General features: G+C 58.0%; 1 long non-coding RNA gene across 1 annotated transcript; it reads right to left on the bottom strand.

Moving 5' to 3' along the window:
- Positions 1-5,777: 5,777 nt before the first annotated feature.
- On the bottom strand, positions 5,778-8,162 carry LOC144239796 (uncharacterized). The gene is made up of 3 exons (XR_013337486.1): positions 7,883-8,162; positions 6,682-6,723; positions 5,778-5,854 (listed from the first exon to the last, which is right to left on the bottom strand). It is a non-coding gene; the product is annotated as an uncharacterized LOC144239796 (long non-coding RNA).
- Between the last annotated feature and the right edge of the window lie 536 nt (positions 8,163-8,698).

Genomic DNA, 8,698 nt, shown 5'->3' with positions numbered 1-8,698 from the left:
GAGGAGGGGGAGGGGGGAGCACGGGGGAGGAGGGGGGAGCACAGGGGAGGAGGAGGACAAGGAAGGAGCAAGGGGGAGCACCAGGTGGGGGCACTACCACTCCAGAGAAGAAGGAAGACCTAAAAAGGTGCAAATGGGTTGGGAGGCACCCCTCTCCCCACACCCTGTGGAAGGCAATCTGGAGCCTCCACCAAAACAAAGACATGCAAGCAGCTCGCAGCCCCGCCTGCCGCAGCCCCTGCACACGCCATCCTTCATGCCCCTGGATGAGCAAGAACATGACACGCGCCCGTGTCTACAGTAGGGAAATTGCAGAGGTGAACGGCTGACAATGGAGAACCGCTCTGTCCATTACCATGGTGTGGAGGTTTCTATAGTAAGTAAAATGATTTAGTTTATTTAGCAAAATAATTCCCGTAATCACAAAAGTAAATGAAATGAAAACCAGACAGGCAGTGTCGGTGGGTCGGGATGGAGAAACGTGTGAACGGAGCAGGATGGGGAGCCAGAGCCGCCACCATGCACACACGGTTGGCTGGCGTTTGCTGAAGGTGCCAGCGCTCGCCGGGACGGGAAGCCCCTCACAGGGGTGCAGCAGCAAGTGGACGCCGCACGGACAGGGGACCTTTAGCTGTCGCTCACGCCTCACACACAATAGCTGGGATGAATCAGGCTTAACGGGGAGCACCAGACTGTAGAGCGTCTAAAAACATGCATGCAAAACACCGACGCCCTCAAGGCACGCAGATGTCTCAGGCCTAAAAGCCACAGGAAAAAACTTGATAAACCAAAGGTCACTGACATAACACTTGTGCTCATCAAAGTCTCCACGAAGAAGGTGAAAGGGAGCTGTGGAGTAGGAGGAAATATTTGTAACACGTCCATCTGAAAAGGACTTGTGCATGGAATGTATAAAAAGTTCCTATGAACCAATAAGGACGATGAATCCAATACAACTAAATTGAGGAATAGACTAGACCAGGCACCTGGCTTACAAAAGTTGTCTAAGTGGACAGGTAGCGCCCAGGGAGGCGCTCAGCAGCACTGTCATCAGGAAACGTAAATTAAAGCCCCCAGAAGATACTGCCACACCCATCAGAGTGGCCATGGTGCATGGCTGACGGTACCAAGTGCCAACAAGAGGCAAGCAGAGGCTGCGACGCGGGGCGACAGAAGCGTGCACTTGTACGCCTGCTTTGGAAAACCACTTGGCATACACCTGCCTACAACCCAGCAATCCCACTCCTGGGGAGGCTCCCCAAGAGAAAAGGAAACATCTGTACCCACGAAGACCTGGGCGTCATGTCCGTGGCAGTTTTATTCATAATAACTCAAAACTGGTATTTCCAACTCAAAGTCCACCAACTGGAGAATGAATCAGCCGAGTGTGGAACAGTCCGAATAGAGAATGAACACCGTAGAAACAACAGACATGCATCTGCCCGGTCCTGGAGGCGGGGAGGCCAGGAGGCAGGCCTGCTTCCCCGAGGCCTCCCTCCTGCTGTGTAGAGAGACGTCCTCTCCCTGTGTCCTCACCGGCTCGTCCCGCTGTGCACGTCTGTGTCCACATCTCTGCTTATGAGGACGCCAGCCACACTGGATTAGGGCCTACGCAGAAGACCTCATTTTAACTCGTTACCTTTGTGAGTCTCTGAATACGGTCACATTCTGAGGCACCGAGGGTTAGGATTTCGGCACAGGGGTTTTGGGGGGCACCATCTATCCATGACACCTCTGGAGGATGGGAACGGGTGAGGACGTCACTGTTCTTGCTCATCAGAGTGGTGGACGCTGAAGCCAGTGGGATAAGGCAAGGAACGGAAATGCACACAGAGCACGTGGAAGGGATAAAAGTATCCACGTGTGCAGATGACACGATTGTCTAAGAAAATCCCACAAATCTACAAAAACACTTCCAGAACTAACAAGTCACGGACTCAAGATCAAGTCACGAAAATCGCTGGCAGTGAACGAGCAGATGCCAAAATCTAAAAAAAAAAAAATGCCATTTACACACACACAGCATTTTCTAAGCTTGGGTGCTGAAAAGTATAGCACGCTGAAGGAACTACAACTCTTATAGGCATATCATGTTCATGGACTGAAGTTTCAACATAGTAAAGTTTCAACAAAGTAAACATAGTCAATTCTCCCACAAATGATCTAGGAGTTTAATTCAGTTTCTGTCAAAGTCCCAGGGAGGCTTCCTGTAGACCTGAGAGGAGCTCATTCCAGAATGTACCTGGAATGCACGGGCCCAGCCAGGGCAGCAGGCGGCCGTGAGCAGGCAGGACGCTGGAGGCTCGAGCCCCTGGCCCTGCAGTGAGGTCCCTCTGTAGCCACAGCAAAGGGGACAGGGTGGTGCTGGGGGGACACACACGTGTCCACGGGGCACAGCAGGGACCCCCGCCTCGGTGGGGGTTACGGGGAGGGGTTGGCAACCGTGCGAAGGGAGGGAAAACAGCCTTTCCACATATGGCCTCGGAGGACGGGGCCTCCACAGGCAAACAAGGAACTCGACCTAAACCGCACGCCTGATACAAACACCAGCGCAAAGTGGGTCACATGTGTAAACGTAACATATAAACTGTCAAACTTCAAGAAAAACGGAAAAACCTTTTGGGAACCCAGGCTAGGCCACCAAGAGCGGGAGCTCGGCCCACGGTGAGATACCCTCACACCTGTGGGAAGGGAGAACGTGAAGACGGGCCGCACCAGCCCAATGCGTCCAGGATGTGCTGAAACTGGCCACCCACACCCGGCTCGCAAATGGGCTGCTGCTCTGGGAAGAGCCTGGCAGGTTCTTCTAGAAGGACATGGCCACCACGCAGGACGTGGCAATGACACCATGTCCTCGCGCAGATGTGAAGCTCTGCGTCCACGCAGACACCGGCACGTGGATGTGCCGTCTCATTCCCCACAGCCCTGACCTGCACACAGCCCGTGTCCCCCAGGGGTGCAGGGCTGAGGCGGGCTGGCCCACAGCCTGGACACGCCGGGCACGTGGCCTTCCGGCAGGTTTCACCTGTGGAGCATTGTTCAGGGGCGTGCGTTCCCGGAGCACAGGTGAGCGGTGTCCGCAGGCGGTTGGCATCCTGCTGCACACGGCACCTCACGGCCACGCAGGACGCCACACTCGGGAGCCTGCGGACACCTCACCTGAACCTAGTTAGTTATTGCAGAATAAAAAGTTTAAGTTTTAAGAAAGAGGTAATGGAGGGCAGCTGGGTGGCTCAGTCGGTTAAGCATCCGACTTCGGCTCAGGTCATGATCTCGCGGTTCCTGGGTTCGAGCCCCGCGTCGGGCTCTGTGCTGACTGCCAGCTCAGAGCCTGGAGCCTGTTTCAGATTCTGTGTCGCCCTCTCTGTCCCTCCCCTGCTTGTGTGCTCGCTCTCTCTCAAAAATAAACATTTTTTTAAAATAAAAAAAATAAGAAAGAAAGGGCTAAGAGAGTCCTCTGATAAGAGAAACGGTGTGTCGTGCAGGGAAACACAGCGGCTCCTGGAGTCCCCAGAACAACAGAGGTGGGAGTGGGGCCGGGCCCACGTTAGCCAGCACACCCCACCCCTCGCTCTGCGGCCTCTGCCTGTGCGCCCCCCGCACCACCACCCACGCCCAGCACGGGTGTGCAGGCTGAACACCCCTGCCCTCCAGTGCCCGCCGCTCCCCTCCCCACGACATCGGCACCTGGCGTCACAGCCCTTGCGTCCCCACAGACAGACTGAAGGAGGGGCAGCCTCAGGCCACCCCACCGCTCCGCTCCCGGAGGCGAAGCAGCTGCAAAGGCCAGCCTGGGAGCCAGCGGAGGACGCGGCCGGGACGGGGCACTGGGCGGCAGGGCGAGCAGAGGCCGGCGGCCAGCGGAGGCCCTGCAGGTGAGCATCCCAGCACCGACTACCGACGAGGCTCAGAGACCAGAGGCTCAGAGATGCGTGAAGCCTGCACTCAGTCACCAGCAGCGTCCCAGGACGGAGGCGAGCCCGCCCCTCATCCCTGCATGGCTCCCCGTGCCCCACCCCTCCCGCTCACCCTGGGGGCACCCATCAGGCCAGGGTGGGACCCAACGGGCTTTGGAAGGGGCAGCTCTGTCAGCCTGCAGGGCCCTGAACACCCACCCACTACCCAGCGCCTGACGAGACCCGGGGAGGGAACAGCGAATCCCTGAGGACACACACAGGCCACTGGCTTTGCCAGCTCTGGTGCTGAGCTTCTGGGGTTTTCCATTTTCCTCTCCATGTTTCTCAGGAATATATGCGTTTTTACAAAAAACACTTACTTTATTTGCTGTTGGGAGAACAGTCCGCCTATTTAAACTATAAGACGGTAAACTCTCCATTGCTCATTTGAGACTCCAAGCCTGCGGCAGTTCCCATTGAGCCACTGTCTCCACGTCTGTTTATACATGGAAAATTTAATTTCTACTTAGCTGCCCTAAATTTCTCTGAGGAAAAATGCGGTTAAGAAACCCAGGAGGAACGGACACGGAGTGTAATTCTGCTTTCTGCAAACACACTTTTGCAAACTGTTCTCTAGGTTCCTTTCCACTGAAAATGCATTTTGTTCAAAGACAGAAAGTGTCCCCTAAATAGGGCTCTGCCGAGCATGTAGCCGGAAGCCAGGCGGCACCGAGGATGGCCCACACCTGGCTTCGGGCCAGATGCCAGCGTGAGGGCGTGAGGGCCCGGTTGCCGAGCACTCCCATTACCTCTATGTAAACAAAACAAAAGCAGAATTGCCCTAAAAATATTTGACAGTTCAGTCATCTCAGCCAAAAGGAGCCGGTGGGATGCGCTGGAGAACTTGCGGCCTCAGACCTTTACACGAGGTGGCGTTTGAGAGCCTTGCAGACAGAACAGGACAGCTATGCGAGGCCCTGGGGAGTGAGGACATCACCCGGGTGGAAGTGGCCAGGGGACACAGTGCTCTGACGCCAGCCACTGAAAGGGTGCCGTGTCTGCGGGTTTTTTTTTTTAACCCCATAAGAAAGAAAATCACTGTGTACACAGGCACACCTCGCATCACGGCGCTTCGCANACAGAAGGTGCTCCTGGTGACGATGTCGTGAAGACTCTCAAAATGACAACACAGCATTGAGAAAGTCACCCCAACTTGACTGACAGAGCAGCCACAGGGTGGGACAGGATGGACTCCTGTGTTTTTTTTTTTAATGTTTATTTATTTTTGAGAGACAGAGAGACAGAGCACGAGCAGGGGAGGGGCAGAGAAAGAGAGAGACACAGAATCTGAAACAGGCTCCAGGCCCTAGGCTGTCAGCACAGAGCCGACGTGGGACTCAAACTCACGAACTGTGAGATCATGACCTGAGCTGAAATCAAACGCTCAACCGACTAAGCCACCCAGGCGCCCCTGGACTCCAGTTTTGAAGGAAATTCTGCATGTAAAACACTACCAAATAGCATCACGTGCTACAGAGAAATCATTCCTGAAAGAAGAGTCAGTCAATGTGGCAAACTTCACAGTGGTCTTATTTTCAGAAATGGCCACAGCCACCACCTCCCTGTGGGGTCAGCAGCCACCACCTTACAGGGTCAGCAGCCACCTCCCTGCGGGGTCAGCAGCCATCAACATCAAGCAAGACCATCCACCAGCAAAAAGATCACGGGTTGCTAAAAGCTGCGATGATGGTTAGCGTTTCTTAACAGCAGAGTATTTCTACTTAAGGTGTGAACACTGTCATTACCATAATGCTACCGCACCCTTCACAGACTACAGTACACTGAGAACATAACATTTACAGGCACCAGGAAACCGAAAAGTTCATTTGACTCACTTTATTGCAATATTCACCTTGTCCCAGTGGTCCAGGAGCAAACCTTCAATTTCTTGAGGTTTCCTGTAGAGATTCAAGAAGTAGGATGACAAGGGGCTGCCACCAGCACCCAGACCCAGGTCCTAGGTACGGGGTCCACCACCATCTGGGCCACACTGCAATCAGGTGCACCCATTCTCTCCCATTAGGAGCCTTACTCTGAGCTTCTCATTAACCAAAGGTGATTCTGCCTTCACAGCACCACCCCCCCCACAGTAAGAAAGGAGGGAGGGGGAGGGCTTACTGGAAATTAATTACTGGGAAACAAAAGGCCCTCGTTACTGGTCAAGCACATGTTACCGGTCAAGCATATGTCGCCAGCAACTTCATTTTAAAGCCCCAGCTGGACCTCCGGAAAGCCTGTGGGGATCCCCTTCAATGCACCAGACACACCAGACACGGCCTCCGGAGTCTGTCACCTCCCACCCAGCCAGGCAGGGGCTGGGGGCCACCCCCATGCTGGCCCCTGTGCTGTGTTCCTGCAGGGGACCCTAGGGGCTGAGCAGCCCCAGGAAGGCATGAGCTGGGAGGGGGGTGCAGGGGGGTCAACTCTGAGCTGAGTGCCTCAGCTTCCACCTGGAACAGCGGCCCTTCCCGTGTCCCAGGGCGAGGTGCTCCATGTCCCCAGGTCACTTCGGGGCCCCAAAATGCAGACCCCCTCTGGGTGTTCCTCAGATATGCTCAAAGGCTCCCGCAGCTCACAAGGGCTGACCCGGAGTGGGGTGGGGGGAGCTTCCTGAACTCACTACCAGGAAGAGTCAGCCCAGGTCCAGAGCTCCCATGGCACTGGGTCCTGGGCTCCCCTCCCTGACTTCTGTCTGGCAAACACACAGCTCCCCCCTTGCGCGCACCTGCTCCTCTGTCCGGCATGCTTTATCTGAACCAGATCCTTTCTGGAACAAGATGGCAAAGAGGCAGGAGGGGGGAGGAAGGTGAGAGGAGGAGGGGGAGAAGGAGGAGGGAAAATGGAGGGAGGGAAGGAGGGANGGGAAGGGAGGAGGGGGGAAGGGGGGTGATGGAGGGAGGTACAAAAAAGGAAGAGGATGGGTCACTAAGTGGTTAGTTAGTTGAGAGCTACTAGAGGTGCAGGAGCCTCAGGGGTGGCAGGGCGCTGCCACCTCCTGGGCCACAGTGCAGGGTGTGGGGCCAGGCAGCAGCCCCCAAGGGGACTAGACGGCCTGCTGTCCCCCAGGGGTAGATCACTACCCAGCCTCTCACTGGGCAGCTGGCATCTGTGCGCACGTGCACACACACACTAGTGCACGCACACACATGTGCTCAGACATGCGCGTACACACGTGACTTGCACACATGTGCACCCACACACGTCCATACACATGTGCATGTGCACAGACCTGTGCACACACGCGTGCGCACACGCACAGTGGGCAGCGGCTGCGGGGAGGAGGTGGCCCGAGTGGGCTGGGGTTGTTGAGCCGTGGGCACGCCCCGACTCCATCTGTGCCCGAGGGAGGCCCCACACACAGCCCAAAGGCCCCTGGGGGCCCTCCCCTCACGTCCTGGGGCAGGCGGAAGCCCCCCCAGCTGGCCTGAGGCGGCGCTCCACCCCTGGGCGGCCACTGCCGTCGGAGCGGCCGCGCGGTGCAGGGGACGCCGTTCGGCTCCTGTCACCCACAGCAAGCGCCCCTGGACAGCGGGGGGCCCTAAGGCACGGGCCCCAGGCACACGGCAGGGGCACACGGGCCTGTCTTGCCCTGAGCGCCCAGCGCCAGTCTGTCCACTGCGCCCAGAGCAGGGCCAGGGCCCCACGGCACAGGCCGGGGCCACCGAGCAGGCCCACCACAGGCCCGGGGACAAGCTGTCGCGACCACTGTGGTGCAGATGAGGAAACTGAGGCCCCGGTCCAGGCGCTACCCGAGGGAGTCTCTGCCTGTGGGGCCCTGGCTGCACAGAGGCGGCGGCCCTGCAGCCAGGCCAGGACGGACCCCCGCCACCCGCACGGCTAACTCCTCTGCACAGGCGCTGAGGCTGGGCGGCCGGCTTACGCCAGTTCACAGGGGAACCGGGTGTGCACCCTCGACCCCTTCTAACCTGGGAAGGCGCCCCGCACGCCCAGTGTCCTGGTCCACACCGCCCAGGAGCCAGGGGCCTGGCTCTCCAGCCTCTGTCAGGGAAAGGGATCGAATGTATCCGAAGGGCTACTTTTCCTAACCAGAGAGAGGGCGAGAAAGAGGGCGCCGGAAACGCTGAAAACTTCAGTGACACAAGCCAGTTTGAGAAGACAACGCCCTCAGGGTCTTGCTGGTGTGACATTCTGGCTGCCAGGGGTTCTTGGGCGTGAAGTGATGGGCGCGGCACCGCCACCGCACGCTGTCCCACGCCCACGGAAAGCCCTCCAAGGGTGACCCGACGACGTGTGCGCTCTGGGCCGCGTTGCTGGGTGCGCGCAGGCTCCCCGTCTGTAACAGGCGCCCCTCGGAGGGGTGGGGGCCGGGGGCGCAGGGGAAATCTCCCGACTTCCCTCCATTTTGCTGTGGGCCTAAAACTGCTCTCAAAAATTGTTTTTATAAAAAGACAATCCAGCGTCTGGGACGAGGTCCCCGTTTTCGAGGCCACCTCAGACCGCGGCGTCTCTAAGCACACACCCCGCTGCCCTCCGGGCGGTTCAACCGGACGCGCGGGCTTCCGCAGGCAAACGCGCACGTGCCCAGCAAACAGCCGGGGGCGCGGCCGGGGGCGGGGGGAGCCGAGCCCCCTGCGCGAACCACCTGGGCGCACGCAGGCGCAGAAGGAGCGGCGCCGGACCCCGGGGCCCAGGACCTCACCCCTGCCTCTCGGGTCCGCAGCCTACTCACCGCCTTCCCTTCCCTGGGGGGCGCAGCAGGAGGGGCCCGGGTCCGGTCGGCG

The sequence above is a fragment of the Crocuta crocuta genome, unplaced genomic scaffold (genome assembly GCF_008692635.1).
Source record: "Crocuta crocuta isolate KB4526 unplaced genomic scaffold, BGI_CrCroc_1.0 scaffold866, whole genome shotgun sequence".
Lineage (NCBI taxonomy): Eukaryota > Metazoa > Chordata > Mammalia > Carnivora > Hyaenidae > Crocuta > Crocuta crocuta.
This window is presented reverse-complemented; position numbering and strand designations above follow the sequence as displayed.